Source organism: Ranitomeya imitator, chromosome 4 (genome assembly GCF_032444005.1).
Source record: "Ranitomeya imitator isolate aRanImi1 chromosome 4, aRanImi1.pri, whole genome shotgun sequence".
Classification (NCBI taxonomy): domain Eukaryota; kingdom Metazoa; phylum Chordata; class Amphibia; order Anura; family Dendrobatidae; genus Ranitomeya; species Ranitomeya imitator.
The window spans coordinates 134,260,569-134,279,665 of NC_091285.1; the positions used below are offsets into that span (position 1 = coordinate 134,260,569).

General features: G+C 41.8%; 1 long non-coding RNA gene across 1 annotated transcript in view; it reads right to left on the minus strand.

The window, feature by feature from the left end:
• Nucleotides 1-1,722: 1,722 nt before the first annotated feature.
• Nucleotides 1,723-19,097, minus strand: part of LOC138673972 (uncharacterized) — a 237,326-nt gene continuing 219,951 nt past the window's right edge. Inside the window, exon 3 of the long non-coding RNA XR_011320400.1 lies at nucleotides 1,723-2,222. This is a non-coding gene — a long non-coding RNA (uncharacterized lncRNA). The remainder of the gene's footprint in view (nucleotides 2,223-19,097) is intronic.

Consider the following 19,097-nt stretch of genomic DNA (forward strand, 5'->3'; position numbering starts at 1 on the left):
ATGAAGTGCTGTAAAATTTTCTGGTAGTCGGCTGTGCTGACTTTGGTCTTGATAAAACACAGTGGATGTAGACCAGAAGAGGATATGGCCCCCCAAGCCATCACTGATTGTGGAAACTTCACACTAGACCTAAAGCAGCTTGGATTGTGGCCTCTCCACTCTTCTTCCAGACTCTGGAACCTTGATTTCCAAATGAAATCCAAAATTTACTTTCTTCTGAAAACACCTTGGACCACTGAGCAACAGTCCAGTTCTTTTTCTCCTTGGCCCAGGTAAGACATTTCTGTGAATCTCCTTCAAATTTTGAATGGTCTTTACTTAACAATCCTTTCAAGGCTGCTGTAATCCCGGTTGCTTTCACACCTTTTGTACCACAATTTTTTCCTTCCACTCAACTCTTCATTAATATCCATGGATACAGTACTCTGTGAACAGCCAGCTTCTTTAGCAATGATCTTTTGTGGCTTACCCTTCTTCTGGAGTGTGTCAATGACTGCCTTCTGGACATCTGTCAAGTCAGCAGTCTTCCCCATGATTGTGGAGCCTACTAAAACAGAATAAGGGACATTTTTAAATGCTTAGGAAGCCTTTGCAGTTGTTTTTGTTAATCATTCTAATTTACTGAGATAATGACTTTTGTGTTTTCATTGGCTGTAAGCCATAATCATCAACATTAACAGAAATAGACACTTGAAATAGATCACTCTGTTTGTAATGACTCTATATAATATATGAGTTTCACTTTTTGTATTGAAGAACTGAAATAAATTAACTTTTTGATGATATTCTACAATAGTAAGAAGCACTTGTATATAGTACGTTTTATATTAATAGTCAATTTACTATCATTGACCAAACAGTCAAGGGACATCTTAGGCCAATATGTTGTAATGAGAGTCGGATTTCATTTCCCATGAAAATTTACTGATTAGTACAATACCAAATTAATTAAGTTGTCATTTGAAGTAAATCTACTGCATGGGCCTGTGTGAGTACATCATACTGCATGCATATCTGTGAAGGGATATCATACTGCATGGAGGGCTTTGTGGTGGCAGGATACTGTGTGTGAAGGGCTGTGTGGGGACATAATATTGCATGTGGAACTGTGAGAGGACTTAATGCTGCATGGGGGCTTTGTGTAGATACTGTGACATGACCTTAAAAAGTTGGTTCATGCTCAGAAAGCCTCCAATATAGCTGAATTACAACTATTTTGCAAAAATGAGTGGAACAAAATTCCTCCAGAATGTTGTAAAAGACTCATTGCCAGTTATCAGAAACATTTGATTGCAGTTGTTGCTGCTAAGGTTGAGCCAGCCAGTTATAAGGTTTAGGGGGCAATAACTTTTTCACACAGTGTATAATATTTATTTTTGCGGGTGACAGACTCCCTTTACGGTTTTTAACAAAGCTACACACCATTCCCGTTATAAAAAACCTATTGCACATATGTTTTTGTAATTATAATGTTTCAGAACACAATTAGGTTTCTTTTTAACTCTGGCATTAGTTTGTAAATCATTTTTATATTGCATGTGCAAGAAGTTTTGTTCCTACTATTATGCAGCTGTTGCCAATTTTACAAATCTGCCTATGTTCTTTCAGAGGTTGGAGCCAGACTAGTATTATCTACATGGTGAATAGAAATAGAATGCAGAAGGGAGAGTTCCTTCACCTTTTTTGTAAGGACAGGTTATTCTGGTGCTCAGAAATACAATTGATCTTCTCATATTATAGCAAGTTGAAAAACAACATTTACAGTAGAATGATATGTAATTGCATTGACCACAAAAATTCTAAACACTATTCAGTAACATCTAATTGACGTGGAAATTTACTACAACTACAAAAACACACTTAAGTCACCGTATACACACATTTATTAAATTTGTCTTGTTGTTTTAAGAATGTGCAGTACATACTGTTGATTCAGAGTGAAGGTAGCAAAACCACAAAGGATCAAATGGAAACAAGGAGTAAAACAACATATGAAACAAACCAGGTTATGTGTTAAACCTTATATTACTCAAAGCAACTTCACCGGGAAGTCACCTGGAATGGCAACTAGATGAAAGACTTCTCCGACATGCTGAGCACTTTGTCTTCACTCTATGGTCTAAAACATCCCAAACTATCTCAACTGGTTTGAGGTCAGGTGATTTTGCCGGTCATGTCATTCGATACATCTCTTCATTCCTCTCCTTTCTGGTCACAAAGTCCTGAAATAGAATAGAGGTGTCTTTTGGGTCATTGTCCTGATGTACAACAAATGATATCCTGATTCCTTATTATCCCCTTCTTTCACACCTCCACGTACTTCAGACTCTAATACTCACAAAATGTTTTTTGTTAATACATATCATCCCTTTATGAATTTGTTCCATAAAATTATTCGAAGACACTGGCCACTTCTTGGAAACTCATATCCTGACATCTCTGAATTTCAGATTCCATCATTAATTTGTCAAAAGAAACCACCAAACTCATGCAACCTTTTAGTTTGGGCGGATATAGGCAGCATACAAGGGAAAGATTCTCAACCTCTTTTTAGGACACAATGGAAGGGAACATTTCCATCCTTGCACTGCCTCTAGTGCTTGAATATTACAGTACCAAGGGAGAAACCTTCACACACCCTAGATCGGGTAAAAGATTTCCCATCAAAGGTTTTTTCAGTTGTGACTGAGTCCTCATATGTTATCTACTTAATCTAATTAAGTGCCCTTGTGGTCTCAGATACGTTGGTGAGACCACCCAACATATCCGAGACTGCATTTCACAATACAAATCTACAATTCGCTGTAGAAAAACCATGTTGCCGATACCAGCTCTCTTTATTTCTCATAATCACAGTATTTCACAATGTCGATATCAGGTGATTGAAAGCATACCTATGCCCAGGACAGGTGGAAATAGAATACAGTTACTAAAAGAGAGGGAGATCTATTGAATTTAAGTCCTCCAAGCCCTAGAACCATTTAAACTACAGTACAGACCAAAAGTTTGGACACACCTTCTCATTTAAATATTTTTCTGTATTTTCATGACTATGAAAATTGTACATTCACACTGAAGTCATCAAAACTATGAATTAACACATGTGTAATAATATACTTAACAAAAGTGTGAAACAACTGAAATTATGTCTTATATTCTAGGTTCTTCAAAATAGCCACCTTTTGCTTTGATGACTGTTTTGCACACTCTTGGCATTCTCTTGATAAGCTTCAAGAGGTAGTCACCGGATATGGTTTTCACTTCACAGGTGTGTCCTGTCAGGTTTAATAAGTGGGATTTCTTGCCTTACAAATGGGAATGGGACCATCAGTCTTGTTGTGCAGAAGTCTGGTGGATACACAGCTGATAGTCCTACTGAATAGACTGTTAGAATTTGTATTATGGCAAGATTAAAGCAGCTAAGTAAAGAAAAACGAGTGGCAAAAACCATCAAGCGCTACAAAGAAACTGGCTCACATGAGGACCGCCCCAGGAAAGGAAGACCAAGAGTCACCTCTGCTTCTGAGGATAAGTTTATCCAAGTCACCAGCCTCAGAAATCGCAGGTTAACCACAGCACAGATTAGAGACCAGGTCAATGCCACACAGAGTTCTAGCAGCAGACACATCTTTACAATGACTGTTAAGAGGAGACTTTGTGCAGCAGGTCTTCATGGTAAAATAGTTGCTAGAAAACCACTGCTAAGGACAGGCAACAAATAGAAGAGACTTGTTTGTGCAAAAGAACAGAATAAATGGACATTAGACCAGTGGAAATCTGTGCTTTGGTCTGATGAGTTCAAATTTGAGATCTTTGGTTCCAACCACCGTGTCTTTGTGCGACACAGAAAAGGTGAACGGATGGACTCTACATGCCTGGTTCCCACCATGAAGCATGGAGGAGGAGGTCTGATGGTGTGGGGTTGCTTTGCTGGTGACACTGTTGGGGATTTATTCAAAATTGAAGGCATACTGAACCAGCATGGCTACCACAGCATCTTGCAGCGGCATGCTATTCCATCCGGTTTGCGTTTAGTTGGACCATCATTTATTTTTCAACAGGACAATGACCTCAAGGACACCTCCAGGCTGTGTAAGGGCTATTTGACCAAGAAGGAGAGTGATGAGGTGCTACGCCAGATGACCTGGCCTCCACAGTCACCAGACCTGAACCCAATCGAGATTGTTTGTTGTGAGCTGGACCCCAGAGTGAAGGCAAAAGGGCCAACAAGTGCTAAGCATCTCTGGGAACTCCTTCAAGATTGTTGGAAGACCATTCTCGGTGACTACCTCTTGAAGCTCATCAAGAGAATGCAAAGAGCAAAAAGGTGGCAACTTTGAAGAACCTAGAATATAAGACATAATTTCAGTTGTTTCACACTTTTTTGTTAAGTATATAATTCCACATGTGTTAATTCATAGTTTTGATGCCTTCAGTGTGAATGTACAATTTTCATAGTCATGAAAATACAGAAAAATCTTTAAATGAGAAGGTGTGTCCAAACTTTTGGCCTGTACTGTATATTGATCAATATCAGTTGTTTCATGGATAATATCAAGTTATGCATTGATATCTTCTTCTGTTTTATTTACATTTATGTATCACTTATTTATCATTTATGTTTTGTTTTGTAATAATTTTATATCTTGTTTACTTCTCCACAGACTTAATGGCGGAAATCCGGTATCCACCCTTCGGCTTTACCCTTTTCTTTGGTGCAGGTTTGTCCTATCCTGATTTCATTTCTTATATCAGAACCATATCATCAATCCCTCCATATTACCGGTAATCATTGGACGCCATAACATAATAGTGTTCTTTCATGCTATCATACATGCTCCATCAAATTCTTCCACCTCAACCGTGCACGCACAATAGCTTTGTTGCATTATGCCCAACTTCCGGCGGCCCTGGTTTTATATGCATGCACCACTCACTATAATACAGCACAGTAGCTTTGCACTATTATGCCCCACTTCTGGACGTTCTGGCCTTGTGCGCATGCACCGCCCATCATTTTGGCGCTTGAGCAATTGAACATTCACTATAGTGTCTTTTTAACATGCTCTTTTCCCGAACGCCCCACTTCCGGTTTCTGCAGCTGCATGACATAATCACCGCAAAGTTCCCTACATATAGGTGCCACCCATATTCGGCAGGCACCTGCTTCCACTGCAGTGGCTAGTCCCTGATTCCTTTATCCACATATAAGTAACGTGATCTTCTTTTCTAATATGCTTAATGTTCATCTTTCGGACATCACTTACCAATACTCATTGCTACTCCCCTTTTCTTATGTCTGCAGAATATGGCTCTATGCAGCTAAGCCACACAGGTATTGTCTTCCTTTTTCTTATCTTAGATAATATTGGGTCAAGATAATGTCATTTACTTATGGTATTCCTCTCTTTCCGTTCTCAGAACTATTCTCAGTCTGATTCTTTCCCTGAACCTGATAACTACCTTAGGGCTATGTGGTTTTTGTGACATTGTATTAAGTTTGTACATTATTATGGCAATTTCATAATTATACACCTCATCCTTTTGTTTTTACAGTTTCAAAATAATTGTTTTTCCATTGAAGTGATGTGGGCCCTTAATGAACGATTTAATTATTCATTTTTAGTCAGAACTATGTCCCTTCTTTTTCCTTTCTTCTTTTCTCGTTGAATATGTGATATATGATCGGTCCTGTAATTTCTTATTTTCTTTATTCTGTTATGTTTTATCTAGATAAATACCTTGATAAAAGCCATATTGGCCGATATGTTGGTACTGTGTGACTGATCATACCTGTAAATATAAAGGAACTTGATTTTTATGCCTCAGGTTTTTCTTTCTCTATATTGTACTTCATGATAGTAGTAAAATTTGTTTGATATGACTTATGTTTATTTGAGAAAATATTGGAAATTTGGCAAAAAAAATGTAAAATTTCGCAATTTTCAAACTTTTAATTCATATGCCCTTAAACCAGAGGCTTATGTCAAACAAAATAGTTAATAAAGAACATTTCCCACATGTCTACTTTACATCAGCACAACTTTTGAAACACAAAAAAGGATTTGAAGGGTAAAAAGTTGATCAGCAATTTCAAATTTTTCCAACTCATTTGAAGTGACTTTGGTGGGCCTATATGACAGAAAATGCCTCAAAGTGACACCATTCTAAAAACTGCACCCCTCAAAGTTCTCAAAACCACATTCAAGAAGTTTATTAACCCTTGAGGTGCTACATAGGAACTAAAGGAATGTGGAAGCAAAAAGTGAACATTTTACTTTTTTCACAAAAATTCAACTTTAGACCCCAATTTTTTATTTTCACAAGGGTAACAGGAGAAATTGGCATTTTCTCCTGCGTACACCGATATCCCATATGTAGGTGAAAACTATTGTTTGGGTGCACGGCAGACTCAGAAAGGAAGCAGCACCATTTTTTCATTTCAAATGTAAAAATTGCTAGAATTGAGAGCAAATGCCTTGTTGTGTTTGGAGAGCCCATTATGTTTCTAAACAGTGGGAACCCCCCCCCCACAGGTGATCCAATTTTGGAAACTAGACCCAAGGCGCCCGATTTTGTCAGGCATTGGCGGTTTTAATGACCCTATTTGTAAATTTATCGATTATTATCTAAAACCTATAGTAGAAACGCTACCCTCCTACATAAGGGATACTTCGGACGCCCTGGCACAGGTCGACGGCATCCTTGTGGATAGTAATACTTTGTTAGTGACTGCAGATGTCGAAAGTTTATACACCTGCATCGACCATTCTCAGGGCCTTGATGCCGTCCATCTTTTCCTGGGGGCCTCCAACCTGGACAGCCCTCTATGTGAGCTGATCTTCGAGCTGATGCACTATGTTCTCACCCACAATTTTTTGTGTTTAAAGACCATTTTTACCATCAGATACATGGCACAGCAATGGGCGCAGCCTGTGCGCCCTCGTATGATAATCTCTTCCTGGGGCCTGGGAGAGATTCCTTTTTGGTGACGGGGCGCCCAGGCCGCCTCCCATGCTGTGCTGGTATCGATATATTGATGACATTTTATTTTTGTGGGATGTAACGGTGCATCAGCTCAATGCTTTCATAGAGGATTTAAACCGAAACCCATACAACATTCGCCTTACACATGTTGTGGATTGTAAGAAAATTAACTTCCTGGACATCAGTCTGGAGGTGGATCCCTCTGGCCGCATCCAGACTGATGTCTACAGGAAGCCTACATCGGTTAATGCTTTAATCCATGCTACTTCAGCTCATTATTCAGCTACGATGAGGGCCGTCCCAGTCGAACAGTTCCTCAGGGTGAGACGGATCTGTTCATCAGAACCAAAATGTGAGGCACAGGCTGCTGATTTAAAGACACGTTTTCAAATACGTGGGTACAGTGGTAGATGTATAAAACGTGGCTATGATAGGGCCAGAAAGACCCCCCAAAGTGATCTGTTGCACTCACAGAGTCGCTCTAAGAGTGACAACAAAGATGGACCTATTAGGTTCATCTTCACGTATAACCATGAGTGGGAACAGATGCGCCAAATTCTTAAGAAACATTGGGGCATATTGGGTTCCCTTCCTTGGGCACCGCACTGGGAGACTTCCCCCTAATGACCTCTAGGAGGTCTAAGAATTTAAAGGACTTACTGGTTCGGAGTCATTATGTACCAACCCTGAGGAACCCATTTGGGTCCAGAGGCCCTACCCCTGGGTCAATAACATGTGGCCATTGTCTTGTTTGCGCCAATGTCCTGCGCTGCTCCACCTTTCAGTCCTCTGATGGTAAGAGAGATTTTAACATCCACCAACGGATCTCATGTGGCAGTACTAACGTCATATATTACGCCACCTGTGGGTGTCCAAAAATGTACATTGGCCTTACCTCAAGGGAGCTGAGGGTGAGAGTGAAAGAGCATGTGTGGGATATTGGTGCAGCCAAGAAGATGTCCGATCCCCCTGACCTTAAGACTATTTCACGCCACTTCTTACAATATCATAACTGTGATGCTAGGACTTTCATGGTCAGGGGGATCGATGTGTTACATCTTAGTATCGGGGGGGGGGTAACAATAAGAAGATCCTGGCCCAGATGGAAACCAAATGGATGGTGATTCCGGATACTGTGACCCCGAGGGGTCTTAATGAGACATTGACATTTTCTCCCTTCCTGTGCTAAAAATTCTCCATATTGAAGTATTATTATCCATGTATATTCTCTGCTGGGCCATCCTATCCGGCCGGTCAGGTGTTGTGTGTTTTCACTTGTTTTTAGTTGTGGTTTTAAATTGTGTTTTTTTATTACTCTTCTTTTTAAGAGTGTGTAACCATTTTTTTTATATGTTGTACCCATCGGACATAAACACCACATTTGATGTAATGGATACCTTCTGTGATACTGTACCCCGGATGGACCCTTACTACTAACCATGTCAGATCACATCACCCAAGAGCATCTGTGATTGTGAAGACGCCTTTTCCAATAAGAAGAACTATGTTATTACCATGGGTGTATTATTTTAAATATTTGTGATCTGTGGCTGTGCGCATCCATGGTGTTGCTCGTGTTGTCCGGCGGGCTGCTGGGCGTCCGATGGTCTCCTGCACTCACCCGGGCACCTCCTTGCGCGCGTGCAGTGACGCTGGATGCCTTTACAGCATATGCCGGGACCTTTCGGGCCCACTGTGCATGTGCCATTGATGCCACTGTGATTGGTGAATTTCTAACATGTGATTGGTCACCTGGGGCTTAAGAAGGTCCTGTTCATCCAACACATTACATTCCTTTGAGAAAGCAGGACGCTACGCCTGCGAACTGTACGTTAGAACTGCTTCACCTGACCAGGGGAGTCCCTGTCTTGTTTCTGGGTAAGGACCTATGAGCCATGGGTATATTATATAGTTACTTTAACTAAATACTTTTTCTTGGTATGGTACCTTCCCCTGACACACTGCACTTTTTTTTTCCTTCCCTCTTTCCCTTTCTGGGTAGATTGCGGGGCATGTGCAATTTTGTAATAGACACTGGTTTCAGCACCTTCATGCCTCAGGTGGGATACATCTTATCAGGTTTTGGCACGGTCTTTTGAAGTATGATGCACATTTTGACACAAATACATATATAGATACGATTGCCTGACCTAGTGCCTTTTTAACCCGTATTGGTGCATTGACATAATAACACTGAATCCATGTGATTGTTTGATATCATGTGCGAGTGCATGGTTATACATTTTTTGATAGACAAATAAAATTACAAAAATTTGTATATGCACTTATGTACTCCGTGTCCTCCTATTTTGCTATGCAATGTTATGGAGTTGGGGCCAATTGAATTGAGGGTGGACCACCACTGTGTATATCCCCCTCCTGCATTTAAAATGCACCTGGGTTTTGTGTTTGCATTCCCTCAAGGAATGTATTTAGATTTGTGGAGAGCACTTTGAACCACCAGGTGCTTCACAGAAGTTTATAACATAGAGCCCTGAAATTAAAAGAATCTCATTTTTCCCCACAAATTGTTTATTTGCACAAGGGTAACAAGAGAAAAAGGACACTAAAATTTGTTGTTCTATTTCTCCTGAGTATGACAATACCCTATATGTAGGGGAAAACTATTGTATGGGCGCACAGCAGGGCTCGGAAAGATAGTAGCACCATTTGATTTTTTTTAAAACAAATTGCTGGAATAGAGAGCAGACACCATATGCGTTTGGAGAGACTCTGATGTGTCTAAACAGTGGAAACCTCAAAAATGTGACACGATTTTGGAAACTAGACCTTTCAAGGATTTTATCCAAGAGTATAGTGAGCATTTTGAACCCACACGTACTACACAGAATTTGATGACAATAATTCGTCATATGGAAAATTTTCTTTTTTTCACAAAAATGTTTTTTTTAGCCCCTAATGTGTAATTTTCATTGTGGATATTAGGTGAAAATGGACCCCACAGTTTGTTATGGGGTATGGTCATGTTTGGAAGTAATTGCATATGTAGTCAAAAACTTCTGTTTGGGCATATGGCACGTTTTTACTATTATACAGTGTAGGGCCCATCCCGATCTGGGTCACCTTGTCAACGGGTGGGATGGCTTTTATGCTATTTTTTTTTATCAAAAACAGTATTACTACGAACCCTTTGTAATTTAAAATGCACTTTTGCTTTTTACTTATTAAGTTACAGCAGGTTTTTTGCTCATCTTGTTTATTGTAGGTTTTGTTATGCTTTATGGCAAATGTGAACATGCGTTTATATGCTGCATGTATACCAACTTAAATCAAGCTCAATTTTGTGTTTTTTTTTTCTGTATTTTTGCATTCTGTGCAAGCCGGGGTGTGGCCTCCCTCTCCTGAGCTAGAAATTACATTTAAAAGCTTCCCCAGACTGATATCCATAGGTTGGGACCTGATCCTTTTGTCTTCCCTTATTCACACACTGAGGTCAACTCTGACACATGGTAAGGTTTTTAATATTAGACAGCGTAGGGCCAGTCCCAAAAACAGTATTACTAAGAACCCTGTGTTATTTAAATGCACTTTTGCTTTTTACTTATTTAGTTACAGTAGGGTTTTGCTCATTTTCTTTCTTTTAGGTATTGTAAACATGCATTTATGTGCTGCATGTATACCAACTTAAATCAAGCTCAATTTTAAAGTTATTTTTTTTTTACTTTTAGAATGCAGATTCTGTTTGAATAGATTGTGGTCTCCGTTAGCTGCGGTGCCAAAGCAGCAGAAACCCCCCAAGTGACCCTATATTGGAAACTTCACTGCCTTAGGAATTCCTGTAGGGGTGTAGTGAGTATTTTAAACCTATTAGAATTTTATAACATTGAGACATGGAAATATGACCTTTTAGTGGTAAATATATAATTTTTGTATTTGCTGCAAACTTACTAGATACACAAAGGTTAATAAGTGAAACTGGACCCCATAATTTATTGCACAATTTCTCCCAAAAGTGGTGACACTCCATATGTCATCAGAAATTACTGTAACGCCACATGTCAGGACTGAGAAGGAAGCAGCGCTATTTGGCTTTTGGAGCACAAATTTTGGAAGAATATTTTGCCGGCGACATTGGCGGAGCCCCAAAGTTGCATGAACAACAGAAAAACCCAAAAAATGACCCCATTGTAGAAATTGCACGTCTCCAAGAATTCATCTACGGCTGCAGTGACTATTTTGTAACATCCACTACAGGCTTATTTTCTGTAGAATTGCAAATATGCCAGTTTAGTGCCCATGCATTGTACCCCCATAAAGTGTACAGCCCCTATATATTGTAGCGTCCCCCATACATTGTGCCCAGATTGTGCTTCTGGCAGCACACATCCCGTAAATTGTTAAGTGCTCTCTCCCCACTACAATAATGCCAAACATGTGGTCGCTTACTGCAGTTGAGGCACAGTGGTACTCAGAAGGATGGGGGGCTTTGGATTTGGGAGTGCAGAATTCACTGCATTTTATTTGAGGGGGGTGGGAGCCATCATATTTCCAGAGACATTGTTCTACCAGAAAGATGGGAACCTCCTATAGTTCCAGTAACAGATGACGGACCTGAGTCGGGGCTAGTTTTGTGCGGGATAAATTTGGGTTCTTATTGGTAACATTTTGTGGTAAAACTATGAATTAACACATGTGGAATTATATACTTAAGAAAAAAGTGTGAAACAACTGAAATTATGTCTTATATTCTCAGTTCTTCAAAATAGCCAACTTTTGCTTTGATGACTGCTTTGCACACTCTTGGCATATTCTTGATAAGCTTCAAGAGGTAGTCACCGGGCATGGTCTTCCCAACAATCTTGAAGGAGTTTCCAGAGATGCTTAGCACTTGTTGACCCTTTTGCCTTCACTCTGCGGTCCAGCTCACCCTAAAACATCTCGATTGGGTTCTGGTCTGGTGACTGTGGAGGCCAGGTCATCTGGCGTAGCACCCCATCACTCTCCTTCTTGGTCAAATAGCCCTTACACAGCTTGAAGGTGTGTTTGGGGTCAAAGCACCCCCACACCATCACACCTCCTCCTCCATGCTTAACGGTGGAAACTAGGCATGTAGAGTCCATCCGTTCACCTTTTCTGTGTCGCACAAAGACACAGTGGTTGGAACCAAAGATCTCAAATGTGGACTCATCAGACCAAAGCACAGATGTCCACTGGTCTAATGTCCATTCCTTGTGTTCTTTAGCCCAAACAAGTCTCTTCTGCTTGTTGCCTGTCCTTAGCAGTGGTTTCCTAGCAGCTATTTTACCATGAAGGCCTGCTGCACAAAGTCTCCTCTTAACAGTTGTTGTAGAGATGTGTATGCTGCTAGAATTCTGTGTGGCATTGAACTGGTCTCTAATCTGAGCTGCTGTTAACCTGCGATTTCTGAGGCTAGTGACTTGGATAAACTTATCCTCAGAAGCAGAGGTGACTCTTGGTCTTCCTTTCCTGGGGCGGTCCTCATGTGAGCCAGTTTCTTTGTAGCGCTTGATGGTTTTTGCCACTCGTTTTTCTTTACTTAGCTGCTTTTTTCTTGCCATAATACAAATTCTAACAGTCTATTCAGTAGGACTATCAGCTGTGTATCCACCAGACTTCTGCACAACACAACTTATGGTCCCAAACCCCATTTATAAGGCAAGAAATCCCACTTATGAAACCTGACAGGGCACACCTGTGAATTGAAAACCATTCCCGGTGACTACCTCTTGAAGCTCATCAAGAGAATGCCAAGAGTGTGCAAAGCAGACATCAAAGCAAAAGGTGTTTCACACTTTTTTGTTAAGTATATAATTCCACGTGTGTTAATTCATAGTTTTCATGCCTTCAGTGTGAATGTAAATAATAATAATAGTAATAATAATAAATTTTATTTATATAGCGCCAACATATTCCGAAGCACTTTACAATTAAGCGGGGACATGTACAAACAATAAATTCAGTACGAGTTAAGACAATTTAAACAGTGACATTAGGAGTGAGGTCCCTGTTCGCAAGCTTACAATCTACAAGAAATGGGGGGACACAATACGTGAAAAGTGCTTTTTATTTCAGATCTGGCAATTATAATAAATAGGGATTTTCATACAAAGCTGCCTGATCCGGTCATCAGCCCGTGTGCTTAAGTGCAATAGTCAAGTATCAAGTGCAGTTATCTTGTGCATGGAGGGTGTGAAGACAGATGAATTGTAGGGTGCAGATTCAGAGTAATATTTGGAAGGAGGGAACAGGGCAAAGTTAGTTTACTGAGTAGTTGATGTGGTAGGCTTGTTTTAAGAATGAATGTACAATTTTCATAGTCATGAAAATACAGAAAAATCTTTAAATGAGAAGGTATGTCCAAATTTTTGGTCTGTACTGTATATTTTACTTTTATATATATATTTGTGATGTACAAATAAAAATTATATTGCGGTATGATGTTATCTAGGAAAATCGATGTAAATGATTTTGTGCCCCCAAATTGCAAAATTATTCTCAGAGTGATACCTTTATTGGTCAACCAGAAAAAATTTTTTTTTAGAGCACAGAGACTCCTTCAGGTAAGTTTACAATAAAGTTAATAAGACAAAAGCACAACAGGAAAGAGATATTACAACCAGGACATCTGTTCAGGAGGTGGAAGAGGTGATGCCTCCTAAAGATAAGCTAAGGAAATCAAATTAGGGTTTATAAAATAAAGTGCTTGGAATGTTCCCTTAAGGTACTGTCACATTTAGCGACGCTGCAGCGATATAGACAACGATGCCGATCGCTGCAGTGTCGCTGTTTAGGTCGCTGTAGAGACGTCAAACACGGCAACAGTGAAACGATGCAGGAGCGATCCAGTGACGTACTTATCGTTCTCGCTGGTTGTTAGCTCCATGTAAAACGTTGCTGGCGTCATTGCTTTTGCTGTGAAACATGACGAATCACGCCGACCTGACGACCAAATAAAGTTCCGGACTTCTAGCTACGACCAGAGATGTCATAGCAGGATCCAGATCGCTGCTGCGTGTCAAACACAACGAGATCGCTATCCAGGACGCTGCAACGTCACAGATCGCTATCGTTATCGTTGTAAAGTCGCTAAATGTGACGGTACCTTTAGTTATTTGGAGTCCATCTGGTGGAGGTGTGAATTGTGTCCAAGTAGTGATCCATAAATCCAGGGGTTAAATTGAGTCCAATTGTCAAAGAAGTGAACATCTTTATCAGTTTGAATTCCCCAATTCATCTACTTGTATCTCTGTGGTCCTTAAAATTACCTTTTAGTATTAACACTTTTAAATTTGGAATACAGTGTCCAGGCCCAGAGAAATGTTTTCCGACAAGCGTGTCCAGTTCATTCCTGATTGTGTGTCTGTGCAGATTCACCCTTGTTTGTAGTTTTTGCATGGTTTCTTCAATACTGATTCCTCCAAGACTCTTTGTACATTGTATCATGTACACCACACTGGAGGATGAACATGAAATGAAATCCATGATCTTATAGTCCTGATTTGTGTTTGGTGTGCAGATTGTATTTGTTGGTGATATGTGTGTACAAGTTTTGCATTTTTTATTGTTACATGCAGGAAAGATATATATCTCGGTACCGTGTTAGCCAGTAAAACATTCCTTATCTAAGAACTGGCCCAATATTTATGGACATAACTGTTTATCACTCATGGTAATTCTGCCTCATGTCACCTGTCTTATCCATGGTTTTTCCTTTTTTTTTTTCTGTGCTATGTTGTGTATAAATATGTGATTCTTCAGAATTTGTTTTAGTCTATGCCTGATGAAGAGACCTGTGTAGTCTTGAAAGCTTGCAATTTGTTACCATCTTTTCAGTTAGCCATTAAAAGGTATCAACCACTGAGGACTCTCAATTCGAAATATTTTATTGTTACATGGGAATGCTTGCCCGACAACAACAGGGTGCCTCTTGTGGTCACATATAACCCCCACATGAGCAGGCTCGGACTGGCCCACCGGGGAACCGGAGGATCCTCCGGTGGGCCCTGGCACTGACACCTGCTGGCAGGGCCTCCCCCCGCTCCAGGGCCTCCCCCCGCTCCAGGGCCCCCTCCCCCGCTGCCGCCCACCCGCCCGCCTTGAATACTCACCCTGCCTGCTCCAGCGATGGTCTCGGCGTCTGCACTGCAGCTCGTCCTGAACGAGCTGTCACGTGACACCGCTCATTAAGATCATGAATATGCGCATATTCATGATCTTAATGAACGGTGTCACATGACCACTCAAGCAGGAAGAAGGTGCTGCGCCGGCGCCGCCGCCTGGAGTCGGGACAGAGCGCGAGGGATGTCGGCACGGCCGTGCAGTGGGACAGCAGGTGAGTATGAGGGACGGAGGGACGGGGGGGATGAAGGAGGACATAAGCCGGCGCGCCGAGCAGGAGCAGGAGCGGAGAGATAAGCCTGCATCCTGGGGGGAATATGAGCCATGCAGGGGGGAATATGAGCCATGCAGGGGGGAATATGAGCCATGCAGGGGGGAATATGAGCCATGCAGGGGGGAATATGAGCCATGCAGGGGGGAATATGAGCCATGCAAGGGGGAATATGAGCCATGCAGGGGGGAATATGAGCCATGCAGGGGGGAATATGAGCCATGCAGGGGGGAATATGAGCCATGCAAGGGGGAATATGAGCCATGCAGGGGGGAACATGAGCCATGCAAGGGGGAATATGAGCCATGCAGGGGGGAATATGAGCCATGCAGGGGGGAATATGAGCCATGCAGGGGGGAATATGAGCCATGCAGGGGGGAATATGAGCCATGCAGGGGGGAATATGAGCCATGCAGGGGGGAATATGAGCCATGCAGGGGGGAATAAGAGCCATGCAGGGGGGAATATGAGCCATGCAGGGGGGAATATGAGCCATGCAGGGGGGAATATGAGCCATGCAGGGGGGAATAAGAGCCATGCAGGGGGGAATATGAGCCATGCAGGGGGGAATATGAGCCATGCAGGGGGGAATATGAGCCATGCAGGGGGGAATATGAGCCATGCAGGGGGGAATATGAGCCATGCAGGGGGGAATATGAGCCATGCAGGGGGGAATATGAGCCATGCAGGGGGGAATATGAGCCATGCAGGGGGGAATATGAGCCATGCAAGGGGGAATATGAGCCATGCAGGGGGGAATATGAGCCATGCATACAGGGGGGACTATGAGCCATGCATACAGGGGGGAATATGAGCCTTGCATACAGGGGGGAATATAAGCCATGCATACAGGGGGGGGATATGAGCCATGCATACAGGGGTGGAATATGAGCCATGCATACAGGGGCGGACTATGAGCCATGCATACATGGGGAGATATGAGTCATGCATACAGAGGGGGGTAATATGAGCTATGTATATGGGATAGGAGGGAGATGAGCCATGCATACAGGAGGGGGGTCATTATACAGTATGGAGCATCATGTGCGGTCATTATACAGTATGCAGCATCATGTGTGGCCATTATACAGTATGGAGCATCATGTGTGGCCATTATACAGTATGGAGCATCATGTGTGGCCGTTATACAGTATGGAGCATCATGTGCGGTCATTATACAGTATGGAGCATCATGTGTGGCCATTATACAGTATGGAACATCATGTGCGGTCATTATACAGTATGGAACATCATGTGTGGCCATTATACAGTATGGAGCATCATGTGTGGCCATTATACAGTATGGAGCATCATGTGTGGCCATTATACAGTATGGAGCATCATTTGTGGCCGTTATACAGTATGGAGCATCATGTGCGGCCATTATACAGTATGGAGCATCATGTGTGGCCGTTATACAGTATGGAACATCATGTGCGGTCATTATACAGTATGGAGCATCATGTGTGGCCATTATACAGTATGGAGCATCATGTGTGGCCATTATACAGTATGGAGCATCATGTGTGGCCGTTATACAGTATGGAACATCATGTGTGGTCATTATACAGTATGCAGCATCATGTGTGGCCATTATACAGTATGGAGCATCATGTGTGGCCATTATACAGTATGGAGCATCATGTGCGGTCATTATACAGTATGGAGCATCATGTGTGGCCGTTATACAGTATTGAGCATCATGTGTGGCCATATTTTTGTTTGCTTATAATTATTGTATATAAAACAGTGTGATCAGCAGTGCTAAATGGCTGCGGTTGGGACGTTGATATGGGTGTGACTAGTTGTGAAATGGGTCTGGTCAGAGGCGTGGCCTAAAATTTGCCGCGGCGCACTACGCGCGCCGCAAACTTAATACCTCCTTCCCTTCAAAAGTTGGGAGGTATGGTACCACATTTGCCAGATCACGGCAAGTGCCGCAAATCCCATAGGGAATGAATGAGTCCGAACGCAGTGTTGCCATAAGTGATCCGTTACGCGGCAGATGCAGAAAAACTGCCCGATCTCCTGCAAAAGGCGACTTTCACAAAAGCGATTCTTGCCAAAGTCACTGCCGATTGTGTCATACTCACCAAAAGGGGAGGCAGCACTAAAAGTGCGTAGGGCAGCAGAAACTCTAAATACGGCCCTGGGGGGCTACATTATATTCTGTGGGGGGACTGCATTATACTCAAGGTACTACATTATATTATGGGGGGCTACATCATACTATATGAGGGGTTACAGTATACTCTATGGGGGGCTGCATTATATTCTGTGGTGGGGCTGCATTATTCTCTCAGGGGACTACATAATATTATGGGGGCTACATCATACTATATGAGGGGGCTACAGTATACTCTATGGGGGGGCTGCATTATATTCTGTGGTGGAACTGCATTCTCTCAGTGGACTACATTATATTCTGTGGTGGGTGGCATTACACTATATGGGAGGGGGGGCTGCATTATACCCTATGGGGTGCTACATTATATTCTATGGTGGGGACTGCGTCATACCTGAGAGGGTTGCATTATATTTTGTGGGGTGCTGCATTATATTCTATTAGAGGGGACTGCATTATACTTTATGAGGGGGCTACATTATATTCTGTCAGGGGGCTACCCCAACCCTTGCTACATTATTAAGACGTGAACTACCTTATATTATACCCTGATATTAGCGCTTTTTACCGCACAATTGTTGGTCTTGTATCTATTTCTATGTAGCTACATAGTGGGTCCCAAGAATGATTTTCTCTGGTGGGCCCAAGGTGCTCCAGTCCGACGCTGCACATGAGCATCCTAAGGAAAATTACTTCTGATCTCCAACCTATATTCCACAGGGACCACAGGCTGCAAGAAATATTAGTGGAATTACCACTTCTCTCCTACAAAGAAACCGCTAACTAAAGGAATCGCCTTGTCAGAATTATCCTCTCATCACCATCAGTGACGGGCACATTCACATGTAACAATAAAAAATCCTAAACTTTTATTTTAGAATTTGACAAAAAATTTGAAAATGTTGTAATTTTAAAACTTGAATTTTTATACCCTTAACTCAGATAGCTATATCACAAAAAATAGTTAGTAAATTACATTTCCTATATGTTTACTTTGCATTAACATAATTTTTAAACATAATGTTTTTTGTTAAGAAGTTAGAAGGGTTAAAAGTTTATCACCAATTTCTCATTTTTCCCTAAAAATTTACAAAGCCAATTTTTTTAGAGACCACATCACATTTGAAAGGGCAATATGACAGAAAATATCCCAAAAGTGGCACCACTTAAAGGGACACTGTCACCTGAATTTGGAGGGAACAATCTTCAGCCATGGAGGCGGGGTTTTGGGGTTTTTGATTCCCCCTTTCCTTACCTGCTGGCTGCATGCTGGCTGCAATATTGGATTGAAGTTCATGCTGTGTCCTCCGTAGTACATGCCTGCACAAGGCAATCTTGCCTTGCACAGGCGTGTACTATGGAGGACAGAGAATGAACTTCAATCCAATATTGCAGCCAGCATGCAGCCAGCAGGTAAGGAAAGGGTGAATCAAACACCCCAAAACCCCGCCTCCATGGCTGAAGATTGTTCCCTCCAAATTCAGGTGACAGTGTCCCTTTAAAAACTGCTTGCTTCAAGGTGCTAAAAAACACATTCAAGAAGTATATTAACCTTTTAAATGCATCACAGGAATTAGAGCAATATGCAAGGAAAAAAAGTGAACATTTAACTTT